The sequence below is a fragment of the Psammomys obesus genome, unplaced genomic scaffold (genome assembly GCF_907164565.1).
Source record: "Psammomys obesus unplaced genomic scaffold, mPsaObe1.curated_primary_1811, whole genome shotgun sequence".
Taxonomy (NCBI): Eukaryota; Metazoa; Chordata; class Mammalia; order Rodentia; family Muridae; genus Psammomys; species Psammomys obesus.
Genome location: NW_026593286.1, coordinates 12,379,004 through 12,395,078, shown reverse-complemented (window position 1 = coordinate 12,395,078; position 16,075 = coordinate 12,379,004). Strand labels below are relative to the sequence as shown.

The window sequence follows — 16,075 nt, the reverse complement described above, 5'->3', positions numbered from 1 at the left end:
TGTGTGTGTGTGTGTGTGTGTGTGTGTGTGTGTGTGTGTGTGTGTGTAGGGGGGGCATTCCAGATCAAGGTGGCTGATGGCAACACATATAGGGATGAAGCTGGAGGTTGGGGACTTAAAATGTGCTGTTTGGGAGAAGGGCGTGATCACCTTCCACTTCTGAGAGCTTTGCAGGTGCACTTCCCAAGTTAACAATGCAGTTATTGAAGTCCTACACCAAGAACCTTCAGAGTGGATGAGTGACAGAAGTCTTTAAAGGGAAAAGAAGCAAGACAAAAAGTGACAGGTGGTAAGAAGAGCTTCAGGCCAACAAGCTACTTCCCTTTAAAAAAATGATCACACTGTTTGATTATCAGTGTCTCGCTACACAGTAGAGAAGACCGTGAGAGCAGGAGGGGAAGCCATTGCCCTCCTTAAGCAGGAGGGACCAGTCGTGGTGGCAACTGGTAACTAATAACGACTAGCAGAAAATAAAAATCATTAGAATCTAAAGTCGGGAAACACAAGGGACCTCACATCTACATCTACTGAAGGCTTGGAAGTTGCAGTCACACTCTGAACCCTCATCTTCGCTCTACAAAACAAGAAATGAAACTGGGATGAAAGAACTCACAACCTAGGCACTTCAATGACCTGTCCCCAGGCGCAAGGCTCTCACATAATCTACAGCTGTGTATAAAAATGTGTATAACTTTTCATAACCTGTGCCCGCTGACTAGGAAACAGTGTACATGGAGCTACTTTGGGCTTTTAGTTCTATGAATCAGGCCACTAACATGCACCATCTCTTTTATTTTATTTTCTGATGTAGCCTTGGCTGTCCTGGATTTTGCTATATCAGTCAGGATGCCCTTACAGATCTGCCTGACTCAGGTGCTGAGAATAATGGTGTGAGCCAACACACCCGGCAACTTGCACAAACTCCCCAATCACTCCTATAACAAGTAGCTTCTCCTAGAGATTCCATGTTGTTTTGCTTTGGTTTGTGTTTCAATTTTTTAGATAGGTCTTGCCATGCAGCCCTGGCCTGTTTGCAAGTCAGCAATAGGCCAGGCTAACCTTAAATTTATGGTGATCCTCCTGCTTCTATCTCGGAACCATCACACCATGGGGTATGTATGCTATTCAGCCAAAGGACCCTGTTGGTGGGTCTTCTGTCTGTTGAACTGTTGTTTGTTAGTCCCTCTAACTCTAAAAACACTGGGTCCTGACAACCTCTGAGCTTCTATTCCATACCTCATGCTGCGGACCCCAGTAGGAAACGTAACCTAAGAAGCCACTTTTTCTGACATGCAGGGAAAATGGAGCACCATTTGATCATTTACTGCACGCCTTTTCCTACCCCTGGCACCAGAGAGTATACATAATCTTTTCCCCAGGGTGAACTCAAGGAACATAAGCAAAAGCTGAGCCTGTAATGAAGCTGAGGGGGGTGGGGGGGGGCAGGAAGAAAGGATCCTTGTAGCTAAATTAGACTCCTAAGACACCCATGTTCCAGAACAGACACAGACACTAAAATTCAGGTATTGAAGAAAATGCTCTCTAACTTCATTGATGACGTCACACTAAAAACAAACAAACAAACAAAAAAACGATTCCACCAGGAAACACGGAGCCAGTGTTTCCCACTTGTTATTGTGACTGCAATGGCACTGACTGATGTGACCAGGTTACATTCAGAGTCTCCTTTTTTTTTTTTTTCTTTTTCAGGGTAGTTCTCATAACAAAGTCTCCTGTCCACCCACCCAGGTTTGTTACAGCCAAACTTCCTGAGCAGAACTTTCTGGTGAGTTCCAGTAAACAGAACACTTGGGAAGAAAGTATTACCAACATATAAGTAGGTGGAAGCAAATTATATGAGCCACTTTCCAAAAATAAATTAAACACATAAGTAAATACATATGCGTTCAAGGGCAAGGATCTGGAAATATTTCTAAATAAAGAAAGGAGGTAAGCAAGGGGGGGGCGTGTTTCCTGTGGGTATGAGGATAGAGTTCAGTGGTAGAGAGCTTACCCCTGTATGGGAATTTGCCCTGGTGCTACAAAAGGAAAGGAAGGTTTTCATCTCTTCCAAGACTTACATTACAAAGAATATGTGAAGAAATAAATTAGAATAGTGGTAAGAAAAAGAAGGGTTAGAAGCATGGGGGAGGGTCCAGCCTATTGTGGGTTGGACTACCTCTGGGCTGGTGGTCCTGGGTTCTATAAGAAAGCAGGCTGAGCAAGCCATGAGGAACAAGCCAGTAAGCAGCACTCTTCCATGGCTTCTGCCTCAGTTCCTCTCTCCAGGTTCCTGTCCTGACTTTCCTCAGTGATGGACTGTCACCTAGAAGTGTAAGCTGAAATAAATCCTGTCCTCCTAAGTTGCCTTGGTCATGGTGTTTTATCACAGCAACAGTAACTTTAACGACTGTATCAGCAAATCCATTTTCTCATCATCACAGCCCCAGGGCTGGATGGCATATCTTGGCCTATGATGAAGGTGTAAGTGAACTGAAGACTAAATATTTAGCAAAATAGGAGAGATGATATATTCTGTCCCAGACCTGCCCCATCCCACCATCCTCCCTGATCTGCGTCTTGCCACCATCTCAAAACCAACCAACACAATGACTGAGCAGCACAGGTTAATAAAGTGAAGCCATGGAGTGTTGGAAGGCTGAGTTTCACATAGCTATTCCCATTCTGCACTCTGCATGTGGAGAGCAACCTTCCAAGGCATTTGTACGATGCTGCATGTTTGGGCATATCTGTCACAGCAGTGAACATGACCATAGGTAACAGCATTCAATTACTTGGCAATTGTGGTCCTACGGCTTTAGTGATCTCACTGCCTCCTTTAAAAAGAAAATACCCCCCCCCTTCATCATGCAAACTTCAACAGTTCTTCACAGTAAGTGATGACTGGAAGAATGTCTGGCTAATGGGTCTCTCTCCTCTGTTCTCAACCAGTTGCTCATGAGTGTCAGCCAGCTAGCTCTCTCTGTAAATACTGAACAGCGCACTCAGCGTTGAGCACAACACTGAGACGGGCTGCACTGGACAGTCACCCCCTTTTCTCTGTGGAACAATTTTGGGGAAGCCCTCCACATCCCACCCAGGCATGGCCCTTAAGTGTCAAGCCTCTTTCACAGAGGAAGTTTCCCTTGTATTGCCTTTGGATGACTTACGGTGGCACTGATTAGGCGTGATCTGCTGCCTGTACACCCTGCTCAGAAATAGGCCTTCTGAGTGTGCTCCCAGTTTCACATGTGCCTGTTCTTGGAACCATGCACACTGAAAGGAAGTACAAGCTCCCCACGAACAATGGTTCATACTTTCCAAACTCATCCACTAAAACATTCATCTTCTGTGTGCAAACTAATTTCTCTGTAAAGGAGTTGTCTGCTTATAGTCAGCCACAGAGAGCCCAAAAAGCTATCTTGGCAGAAACAAATCAATTAAAAAAAAAAACAAACAAAGAAGAATAACTCTCCAAAGTTTATGGCACGTGGAGTTTTGTGGGCATACAAGTAAAATAAGCAAAGACCGTATTATCCACAGGGCATCTAGATGCATATCCGTCAGCAACATCCTCACCCTTCACCTGTGCATAGACTTACCTCACAGGCATCCCTGTGACATTTAAGTCACTTCTCTACATGACGGGTTTCTCATAAGCACCACGAGGCCTCCCAGCCAGCTGCCTAAGAACTGGCTGTCATTGCCCTCACGGCACAGAGGAAATTCTGTCACTTGCCTGTACTTTTCAGTGGGGAGTCTGAGCTCCTCATCTACAGAACCACCCTCAACCACAATCCCCTCCAGGCCACTGGACAGATGCAGCAAGACCTTCCCAGCCCGCGGCTCCCAGGGATACCAATAGGCTTTTCTTCTTCTCAAGGTCACAAACTACCTTTTTAGACTCCTTTTATAAGAGACATAGGAGGTAGAGGCTTCTCAACAATCCAATCCACACTCAGCACTAACCAGTCTGATCTGGTTATGGTACCTCATTAGTGTTATCAGTTTTGGCAGCTTATGATTGACCCAGTGAAAGACTAAGGACCAGAGGTCTGCCCTGATGAGGGAATACTGATCACCACAGTACATGTTGGCAAAAAGCAAAAACCACTCTATGGGACATCACTGTCTTTTGAGCGCGGGCATCTGTATATACTCGTGTATGTTTTTGTGTGGTGGACATGTGTGAATGTGTAGCCATGCTTGCCCATGGGCCTATGTGTGGAGATCAGAGATCAATGTCAGAAGTCCTCCTCTCTTGCTTGCTATCTTATTTTTTGGTACAGAATCTCCTATTGAGCCTGAACCTTAACCATTTCAGCTAGAAGAGGTAGCCAGCTAACCCCAAGGATCTGCCTATCTGTCTCCCCAATTCTGGGAAGAGAGACACCCACTGCAGATTTTGCATGAACACCGGGGATCCAAACCCAGGTCCTTGCACTTTGGCAGCTTCACTGACTGAGCCATCTCTCCGGCCCCTTCACTGTCGCTTTAGTACCCTCTACAGCACTCTGTGGTTGCTTCCCTTCTACCACTGTGAGATGCCACTGTTGTAGGTTAACCCGAACACAGAAATGGTTCAACAGAAGAGGATGAGAACCTCCAAGGCTGATGCCAGTCCTATCCACACATACCAACAGGCGCCTCCAAGCACCTTTACAGAGTAGGTGCTCAAAACACTGTCATTCTATTTCTGGATGTTACAGGATCTTGATGCACACACATCAAGAGCCACTTTGTAGAATCTCTTCCACTCTTAAGACAAATTTCTCTTCAGGATGATGGGAGCGATTACAGACAGCGGGGACATGAGTTGGCCATATTGCTTTTTAAAAAAAAAATATTTTTTTTACAATTTATTTGTTTTACATCCTGATTATAGTCCCCTTCCTCATCTCTTCCCGGTCCCACCCTCCCTCCCCCTTCCTCTCTATCCCCTTCCCTTAGTCCACTGAAAGGGGGAGTTCTCCTCCCTTGCCATCTGCCCCTAGCTTATCATCTCATCAGGTCTGCCTGGATCCTCTTCCTCTGTGGCCTGGCAAGGCTGTATATCCTGGGGGAAGTGATCAAAGAACAGGCAACTGAGTTCATGACAGAGGCAGCCCCTGCTCCCCTTACTCAGGTACCCACATAGAGACTGAGCTGCCTATGGACTACATCTGAGCAGGGAGTCTAGGTCCTCTCCATGCGTGGTCCTTGGTTGGTGCATCAGTCTCTGTAGGGGACCCTGGGCTCAGATTTTTTTTTTAGCTTTGTTGGTCTCCTTGTGGAGCTCCTGTCTCCTCCGGGTCCTCCTATCTCCAGTGAGATGGCCATATATCTAAGGAATACAAGCAAAGGGGTAGGAAGCAGGCAGGGCATGCTGTTGAAAATCTGTACCCAGACTTGACATACGGAGAGCAGCAGGTGACAGCAATGAGAAAAGGGGAGTTCTGGCACAACCCTGACCCTGACATGGAGTTAAACGCCTGCATTTCCCAGCTCCATCAGTGTGCAACGGGACAGACATGATACGAAGAGGGGAAGATCAGCACCACGTGTACTTGCCACCCGTGGAAGTGGAGCACAGAGATGTACTGAATACTTCACATGGGCTGCACCACACAGCAATTACATGTGGAGCTGGGATTTAAACCCGAGTTCATCTGACTCCCAAGGTGACTCCCTGCCCAGCAAAGTCCTGACCTTTTATCCTAATGGTCTCGCCTTGCTGCTCAACCACTGAAAACAGTGATTTCGAATAAAAAGTTTCCTCCAAGGGGACACACGGTCCTAGTATCTTTGATCCATGCAAACTGCTCTGCACATCTAAGTCTCATGATTTCTCACTATAAACTGTGACCCACTCCCACCTTATGATAAGTGTCATTAAGGTTCATCAGAGTAAGGATAAAAAGTGCCTAACAGCACTTGACATACTGATTATCTGCAATTTTTCCCTTCCTTCTTCTCCTCGAACCCTCTTTTCAGCTCCTCTATGCCAGGCACAGTAAAAGGAACTCAGAAGGCCATGATAGATTTGTGGGTTCTCTCAGGATAGATAAGACACCCACAACTGGAACAAGAAAGGAGGATATATCATAATTTAACCATCATATACACAAAGGATGTACTTGTCTTACGAAAAAAAAAACAAAACTAGTCAAATAAGTGACGCATACCCGTAGGAACAACTGTCTTCAGCACAGTTCAACTATGTTGAATTAATTCACATTTGTACAATCAGCACTCTGATTTTCATAATTTACCACCTTGCTGCACAAGAATAGGTTTGTTATGAATACTTGAGCAGCTGTGGCCAATCTTCTAAATTGCTATCTTAACCAGTATGTTGTATTCAGAAACTAACATAGATTTGGCAGAAGGTGATGTGATTCTCCCAATAAATTAATTTCAGAAGAAAATTCTTGTCTTTAGGGGAAAAAAAAAAATCTCTTTTTATAATTAAGCTAGCCACTACACCAAATCTCCATGGCATCTTCAATGCCTTTGTCAGAACAACAACTCAGAGACAGGCACATACTCAGAGTGTTCTATTAAGTCTCAAATGGCTAAGTGCCAGCAAAAGCCTAAGACAGCTCTATCAACTACAGCAGAAAATGCATGTCTGATCTAGGAACACTTGCAAGTTAAACATTCTTAGAACTCTCGTATATTTAGGAACTCCAATCATAATTAAATGACAGCATGATCTAAATATATTTGACACATCTTTAATATGGTCATTTCTGAGTTGGGTAGATAATTGCCGCAGAAGTGTGGACTACAGTTGAGATCCCCAGAGCCCTCTTAAAAGCCTACAAGAGGTGGTCCACATGCCATCTCAGCACTCACTCGGGCTGCACACTTACAGCATCCCTGGGGCAAGCTGCCTAGCTGGATGAGCCACAGTCAGGTGCAGAGAGAGACTCCACCATAGGAAAGTGGAGAGAAATGGAGGAAGATGCTTCGGTTGACTTGAGGCTGACCACAAGGAGTGCTGCCTACTGAGCATCACAGGATGGAAGACTAGAGAGAAAGGGGTGCCAAATACACAGAGCGAGTAATGCATTGGGTCAGAGACACATAGAATAGAAATCTCGGGGAAGTCAAACACTCACCTATACCCCTGTGGCAAATGCAATGAAAAACTAAGACCATGGTCACCTCTTGTCCTGTTAATAGTCCATTCCTACTGCTATGTACTGCACCAACCTACAACATTGTCTCCGCTCTGTCCTCTCAACACTCAAGAGCTTCATGCCCAACTCAGACAAAGCTGGGGCATAGAGAAGCTTAGAAACCTAGCTATGCTCTCCTGCTTGCAACCGATGGGATCTAGAATTCAAACCAAAGTCTACCAGGCTCCAAATCTAGAGGACGAAGATGAGGAAAAGTAAGAGAAAGAGCAGAGGAAGGAGGGAGGGCAAATCTGTGCTATGCAGAAGGGACAAGTTTTGAATAAAGTATAAAGTGAAATCCCAAACAGTTGAATTTAAAGAAATCATGTTACACTCATTTTTTGGTTCTGTGAAAATTTTATCCAGCTCAGGCTAAATTGGTCCTTAGGACTGTGTGTAAAGGCATTCTACCTTTTCCATCCAAAGGTCAGCACTAATTTTAGACTCAAGTGTCAGGGCAGGTGGGGGTTGGGGCCTATGGCTAAGGAAGAAACTGGGAAGCCAACTGACATAAACACATTACTTCAAACGACATCAAAGTGTGGGCCTCTTCCTGCTTTATGCACATGAGCTGTCATGCCCTGTGGGAAAGGCAGCAGCCTGAAAGGAAGGGTGCGATTTGGAAGAATTTCTTTTGGAGAAGGCAAAACACAGCTGAGAAGTGATCTAAGTCTTTGTGACCCATGCTATCAGCTCACAGTTCACAGACTTACAGAGCTCACTCTGTCATGGATGGACACGGGCTGTATGACTACGAACATAACAGCTTTTCCACTCTTCTTCCAAAACTGGAGGAGTGGAAGCGACATTTGCACCTATTCTAGTGGTAGGTAGCAAGATCAAGGAGCCCACAGAGCCTCTTCCATCTGAAGATAACTGCTTAGCACAGCCTATGCAAGCCTGACCCGTAGCATTGGACAGCTGACTCAGAATCAAACACTTTTAAGAGCCCCATACCCATAACTGCAGCCATTGGTGCAGAGAAAGGCACGTGATCAGAACTGAGCCAATCAGATTTTCTCCCAGCGATTTTCCTGTCCTCAACTAGAACTGGCAGGAAAGCGCCTTCCGTCTTCATCAAGGGGCTCTGAAGAGAAAAGCCTGGGGCTAGATGACGTCATGGTAGGTGAGGAAAAGAAGAGAGAAGAGTGAGGAGACCAGAGTCAAGAGGTGAAGAGGGAAGAGGCACTGAGTCTCTGGTTCCAACTTCAGTGTCAGATCTGAGGCTCAGGAAGTAAAAGGAGAAGCCCTTGTGGAACACATTTCTGCTGGAGTTGATTAGGGTTTTGCACTATGAAGAAAAAATAATGCGGGTGTTAATTGCAATTTATACGATCTGAACAGAGACCAAATCCTCAATAAAAGAACTTCTCCAGTGAATCCATATTCAGAATCCATATTCAGAAAAAACAAACAAAACACAAATTTTACCAGAAAACATCTCCATTATTCCTTACCGGGCCCTCCTGGAAGGAAGATATAACCACTTGCCTTTGTAGTCACCTAAAATGCTTTTAAGTCTCTCCTTTGGTGTTTGCTAGGGCTCAGTAGGCTAGATTTGTTGTCATTCCACAGAGGAGGGTTGGCAGAAGGGTGGCAGGGTCCTGATGCTCTTTTTGGTATGCTCGCAAAAGAAATTTGTTAAGTAACCAAAATTCTCATTTGGTGCTGCTGGGGAACACAGAGGCAAATGTATAAAAACCAAATGTTTCTACCCAGGTTTCCAGCCACAACAAGAAACGCCTGTAGCTTTTTCATTGTGTGTGTGTGTGTGTGTGTGTGTGTGTGTGTGTGTGTGTGTGTGTTTTAATGTTAAATTTTTGACAGTGTTTTCTTACAAGAATCGGCTGATAAGAACAGAATGGCACAGTGGAGTCCTATTCTCCAATTATCTTCCGAAGTAAAGATAAAGGCTAAGGTCAAACAGTAGCATGGGTCTGGGTGTTCCTGATCTGATCATGAACTAGGGTGCTCACCCAATCCTGAGAGAGATTCAGAGATGAAACAGAGTACGTGCTTGTCAGAATACACAACTACACCCACAGGATTACAAATGAGGAGGTTGCTCAGGCTTGGTGGCCATTCCTGGCAAAATGGAATTCAGGAGGAGTCCTGACTTCTCCAGCCTGGGCTTAAATCCAGACCTAAAAAACCACACAGTAAAAACAAAGCAGAGACTTGTGGGCTATGTAAAAGATCCCCCCTATTCAGTAGAAAATGGCGCTTCTCTAAAGAATAATAAAATAGCACTGAGCTTTCAGCATCCTGAGACAAATTGGGAACTTACAGATAAGAAATAACCTTAAGATGCAGTTTGCTGTGCTTGACTCCATTTGGTCCCCAAGGGTATTTTTTTTAACCAACATTGATTTCCTCCTCAGGCACGCAATCTATTCATGAAGAAAGATGGTTTGGAAGAGAGAACTGGGAACATTTATATATGAGGAGCAGGCTCACAAAGAAGATCCAAGCTTAGGGGTCCTAATTCATTTAACAATTTCATAACTGCCTCCGAGTAGAAACATCAACTAAATCTTCCCCTTGGCCCATGATGCTATTTCTAAGTTCTAATGCTAAATGATGACTTCACAATATTATAAAGGAAAGAGATAGACAGGAACTTCATGGTGTGTAGGCACAGAATAATATGCTCAAGGAAAATAAAATCCAGACTTGATAGTTATGAGAAAGCTAGATTAGAAGGGAAAGCCATGAAGTTATAGATTTTCTAAAATCCATAAGACATTTAATAAGACACCGTGGGTGTCATTTATTTCGGTGGCAGCCACTGTATACAGAGGGACACTGAGTTCTACATAGCTAGACTATTAGTAGCGCAGCCCAGATCCTCTACAGCCCAGGGGTTCTTTTCACCAGATTTGGCTGAAGAGAAACAGCACCATGACAAAATAAGCTAAAAAAGAAAAAAAAAAAAAAAAAAAAAGCCACCAGGAAGGTACGCATCATCACCACCACGACTGAGGCTCGTGGAAGTAAACCATTACGCATCCTCCTACCTTATACAAGCCATGACTGGCAGAGCGCAGCTCAGCCAGTGGGTCTCAAGGAAGACAGCAGCAGGCCGAGAACAATCAGGAGGGTAATGGGAGTGGACACAGGCAGGGCGGCACTTTTGTATGGACTGTGTTCCCTAAAGCTCTACCTCAAAACACATGGTCGCTGAGAACATTGTCTAAAATGTGGAAACAGGAGTGTTGCTCTGCAAGCTCAAGGACCCAAGTTCAACGCTCCAGAGCACATGGTTAAAAAAAAAAAAAAAGCACCAAGCATGGTGGCATATACTTGTAGTCCCACTTAGGGAGGTGGAGACAATCGGATCCCTAGGGCTCTCCGGCCAGGCAGTCTTGCCTAACTGATTATCTTCACGTCAATGAGAGACTCTCAAAAAGCTGGCTACCACCAAAGAAACATCTGAGGTTGTCCTCTGGCCGTCACTCACACAAGCACATGCACACACGTATCCACACAGAAAAGTATGAAGACATATGTTAAAAGTAGGAGGACCACAACCAGAAGCTGGGGTCTTGTGAAGAGGTCCCTTTTAGCTTGAACAGCCACTGTTCCACAGAGCGTATGAAGCAAGCGGGCTTCTTTAAAAAATGACGATGGTTCAGTTCACACATCTGTTGAATGCCATTAGGTTGCACACCCTTGCTGGTACAAATACAACTAAAACAAGGGGCAGGTAACTACACACACACACACACACACACACACACACACACACACACACGTACACTGCATGTGTGTCCCCAAGGACTGTAAACAGGGATTACCAGGAGTGGCTTTTGGAACAGGAGATAGGAGATAACCAGATCAGGGTTTGAAAAAAAGGTGAAATTATCCAGACAGAGAGAATGGAAGAGGAGAACTGAAGGCAAAGGTACAGTAAGACCAGGGTAGGAGGACTGTGCATGTCCTGGTATGTGGACCCATGCAGCCCAGTTTGTGGAAGAAACACTGTTCTAGAAGAGGATGTGGCAGGGAGGCAGGAAGGCTAGCAGAGAGCACAGATGTGGTCAGGTAACCAACTGGCTACCAGCCTAGCGAGTTCCTGGAATGTTATGGGAAGTTCCCTGAGCGCCACGGCATGGAAAAAGGTTCTGGCTTGGACAAGTGAAAGGTCTGCATGACCGTGGGAACTGTATGTCTCTGGGACTGTGTGTCCATACTTAGTCTCTTCAGTATGGCCTGAGGTATAAGTTGACCAAACCCTATGTCCTCCTGGAATGTGTGTGTGTGTATCCATGTCTGTGTGTGTGTGTGTGTATCTGTGTCTGTATGTGTACATGTGGAGGGGTTACATAGAACTGGCGAAGGGGTGATATATGTGGAAACAGTAGAAGCTGCAGTGTGGATACAGGAAAGGTGATATCAGAATTCTGTAGGAGCCACAGTGAAAGCATTCTGAGATGCTCAGGGGTAATGCTGAAAAACTTACCACTCACCGAGTGCTCACCTTTCAACCTGAGGAATCTCCCCACACAACACCACCATTCCAGAGTGCTGTTCAACTCCATCTCAAGAGGGAGGGACCAGATTGTGTCAGGAGGGATGCAGGCAGTTGAAGGGAGGCTGCAGTGATCTGAGCCAGTAAGAACGCGGAAGGCAGACAGGATGCAAGGCTTGATGCAGGAAACTTGCAATAAGCCCCCGAGACTTCCAGGCTGCCAATGGCTGTCCCAGCCCAGTTACTCATGCCAAAGCCACAAAGCTGATGTCAGTGTGGGGGTGGGGAGGGCACAGTTCCATGGGGACCAGAAAGCAGCTCTCCATCACAGGCAGGTGCTAGGACCTTAGCACCTGCTGATGGGTTCCACATTCAATGGAAGCCTCATGGTGTTCCACATCTTCTGCCTTTAAGAAGCAGTACATCCAAGGTACCTCCAGATTTCCAAGTATTAGTTCATTTTCTGTATATTTCATTCAGGCCAATAAAGGTTTGCCAGGCGAAAGTAGTGCACTGGCCACCATTTTGTCATTTGTACACACTAAAGCAAAATAGAGGCAAGCAAATAGATTGGAATCTCATGAGATCTCAAAGCACAGACAAGTACCAAGTCTGTCTCTCGTCAGAGCACAATATGCAGAAACTAGGAATTACCTATATACCTTGGGGGATTGCACAGTCATTTATAAAAAGAGATACTAATGAGATACTAATGGCTAATGAGGTACATATGGGGTGCACATAAAAACTAAAGTCAGGGGCTGAGGAGCTAGCTTAGACCAGCACTTTTCAACCCATGGGTTGTGACCCCTTGGAGGGTCAAACAACCCTTTGACAGGGGCCACATATCAGATATCCTGCATATCTGATAGTTTCATTACGATTCATAACAGTAGCACAGCTGCAGTTATGAAGTAGCAATGGAAATAATTTTATGGTTGGGGGGATTACCACAACACGAAGAACTGTACTAAAGGGCCGAAGGTTGAGGAAGGTCGAGAAGCGCTGGCTTTGAAGATAAAGTGCTTGCCACCCAAACACAGGTATGGGGATGTGAGTTCAATGCCCAGACCAACACACACACAAAACAAGAGCATGATGGTGTGTTATTTGTAATCGCAGAGCTGAAGAGGGAGAGATAAGAGGATCCTTGAGGCTTACTGGTCAGCCAGCCTAGTCTGCTTTGTGGAGCTCCAAGCCAGTGAGAAAGCTTATCTCAAACAAAACAAAACAAAACAAAACAAACAACAAAAGCAAGATGGCTAGTATCTGAGGAATGACACTGGAGGCTGTTCCCAGGCCTCCACACACATGCAAACACCTACATGGATGCCTGCATGCCACAACAAACGCATAAAGTTGGTCCCAGGCCTCCAGGCTGGTAAGTAGCTCAAATACAGGAGAATGCTTTTAGCTCAGATGGTATAGCAGTGATAAGTGAAACTGGGAGACTGGTTCAGTCAAAGATTCTACAGGTCACATGACCGGGGAGAGGCAGAGTATTGGGAAACTCCAGAAGGTAGATGACAGAAAGAAAGCCAGAAGGGAAGAAAGCTAGCTACAGAAGGGCACGAAAGAAAATGCCTGGGGTCAAATGCCACAGAGGTTAGCTGAGCAGCCAGGAGATGCCAGAGGCCAGCTGAGCACCTAGGAGATGCCAGAGGTCAGCTGAGCACCCAGGAGACACCTCATACAGGAACCCAGAGGCTTTTCTGTTCTGGAGAGACTTGCAGGAACTGAAATGGAAAAGTGGAGAAGTGGCAACTAATTTTAGAAGAATGGAGCGATCTGGTGATCACCAAGGGTAAGGTGAAAATGCCAAACAAGGGAAGTTAGAGTAATGCAAACTTACTGCTGAGGTAGATAGGGTTGCTAATGAGAGAATGAATAGGCAACAAGAGCAAGGAGATTCCCCGAGCAGAGGGAGGCTTGGAATTCATGATACAGCTGGGGACATTAGTCACTGACACAAGGAGCCTTCTCTCACATCTTCTACAAATTCCCAGTTCATCTTGATTACTTTCTCTGCCTTTCTACACCACAGTATTTACCATAGATATGCTTTTCTGCCTGTCTCTCTCCCCACCCCCTCCACCACCATAAGAATGATAATCTTAGGAACACAGGAATCTGTTATATTTAGCAAAGGTGAAAAGTGTCCCAGGGAAATTTAAGGCGCACACAGGCCTGGGGACACTGAGCAGATAAGTGGGTAAATATGGAAATGCTTATAGGTTGGCCCATGGAACACATCTGGTGGCCTTTATTTCCTCTGAAGCGTGGGTCATTAGGTCACCTGTAGAACCTGAGGCATGGAAGGCACAGGGAAAAACCCTTCCTGTTGAAGACCACAATGGGAGAGGCAGTTTGCAACCTGGGGCAGGGGGAGGAGCCTAGGGTTTAAAGATAATGGATAGTGTGTTTCAGAGAGGGTGTTTCTATGTAGCCTTGGCTGATCTGCAGCTCAGGAAGCAGATCAAGGTTACAGTGATCCCCCTGCTCCAGCTTCCCACACGCTGGGATTTTGAGCATATATACCACTAAGCCCAGCAGACGCCAGAGTTTTTGACAGAGTTTAGAGGCGGAGCACCGCCAGGAGAAGGCAAGTCTCATGTTTAGAGGCCTGAGTAGATGGAGTGGGTGGAAACCACTGGACCCCAGATGGCCACGGAAGTGAGAGCCTGAAGCACCGCAGCCACAGGAGGGAAAAGAGGCCAAAGACCCAGACCATGCGAGAGAACTGGCTGGATGAGGGCAGCAATATGGAGGGCGGCCAGGAGCCTGGGCAGGTCACCAACTCACTTCCAACTCTTCCATCTTAACCCATCTCTGACTACTGTCAAATCACCTATGTGTGAAGCTGAAAATCAACATCCTTTGGAGATCCAGCAATTTCCGTCTTTTCAAAATTGTGCTAAGATGTCAAGTTTATGGGAGGGAATTTTTTTTTTCTGCATAGATTCTTTTAAAGAAAAAAAAAAAATGATGACATCCTCTCCTGACCTTCAGGAGTCACCCTTCACTGAACAAAAATTTCAAACCCTATTTTGAAAAACAGCCAAAACTCCACAGATGATGGTCACATAGCTCGAGAATTTTTTGCTTAAATGTTGCCAACAGCGTATACTTACTGTTTTAAAGCCACAGAAAGTGTTGAAAGCACCTTCAATTTTTAAGTGTGCTTTAGATACACAAATCGGCAATGCTGACATTTCTCCCAGCTATCTGGATTCCCATTCCGATACAAGGTCTCCAAAGTACAAAATTATCAGATTAATTGTACTAGAACGGTTCAGAGAAATAAACTGCTTTTCCCAGCTTGAAAGAGAAAGTCAAACCTCCAAACACCTTTTTATATTCATGCTAAATATAAGAACGTTCTCTGCAAAGTAGTCAAAGCAAGATCCAGCCGCGTTTGGAGATTTCTCAAGAGAGACACGCGGAGACTCTGTTTTGTTCATTAAAACACTAAAAATCCTCAACAGCACCTTCTCTAATACCTGAAGGTGGAGTGCTGTCTTATGTAATAGCAGCTTTCCCTCTCTGCTTATCTTGGGGGCAAATTAAATACCTAATGCCGCCCAGGATTTCTGAGTACTTTCACCTTACCTGGAGTCACTCAGCGGCCTCGCAATTCCCTAGTCTACAGATGATAAAAATAAATAATAAACAGCATAGGGCTGCTACCGCATACGAAGGATATGCCTGTTGCAAAGGCCAGTGTGAACTGAAACCCTCCCCCAAATCGCTGCTCACCTCCACACTGCTCGGGCAAAGGTAACAAGTGAGAGCAGGTCTCCTGCTCCCTGTCCCGGGCGCGCACTAGCAAAGTAAGGGGTCGGGGACACCCGTAAGTGCCCAGACGCCTCAGGTTCAGGGTCACGGTTGGCAGCCCTGCCGGACCCACCGCAGCTACGCCAAGCTCCGGGAGCGTTCCTCCAGCTTCGGGCACACCTGGACGCCCGAGCCCTCCGGGATGGGGACGCGGGAGCCAGGCGCGCTCGCAGCGTTGGCCCGGGCGGTCGGAGAAAGTTCCCGCCCTGGCGCAGCCCGGGGGACAGTCCCCGGCTCCCCTCCCGGCGGCGGGGACCGTGCAGCCGGTACTCACCCGCCCTCGCTTTGATCCCCAGGTGGCGGCCAGAGCCGGGAGTGAGGTCCGCTCGGCGGTAGGGGGACAGGCGGCGGGGACGCGTGCAGCCCGCGCTCCCGAGCAACCACAGCACTAGCCGGCCGGGTGCCGCGGGGGCTTTATCGCCGCCGCCACCGCCGCCGCCGCCGCCGCCCCCGCCCCTTCCTGCCTCCCCCGCCCCCGGCCCGCCCCGCCCCGCCTTCCCGCCGCCGCCTTTGTGTGCGCCGGCCGCAAGGTCCCTGCACCGCAGGGAGCTCCGGGACGCCCCCCACCCCCCGCCCGACGCGCGGTCGCCCTCTCGCGGGGGGGTCC

At 46.6% G+C, this 16,075-nt stretch overlaps 1 protein-coding gene across 2 annotated transcripts in view; it reads right to left on the bottom strand.

The window, feature by feature from the left end:
* The window catches only part of Serpine2 (serpin family E member 2), a 57,559-nt gene extending 41,688 nt beyond the window's left edge, over positions 1-15,871 (bottom strand). Inside the window, exon 1 of one of the 2 annotated variants that reach the window (XM_055616884.1) lies at positions 15,743-15,871. The gene's annotated coding sequence lies outside the window, so the exon portion shown is untranslated. Of the gene's footprint in view, positions 1-15,390; positions 15,709-15,742 lie in introns of those variants that run through there. The other variant, XM_055616883.1, reaches the window with a different exon arrangement.
* Between the last annotated feature and the right edge of the window lie 204 nt (positions 15,872-16,075).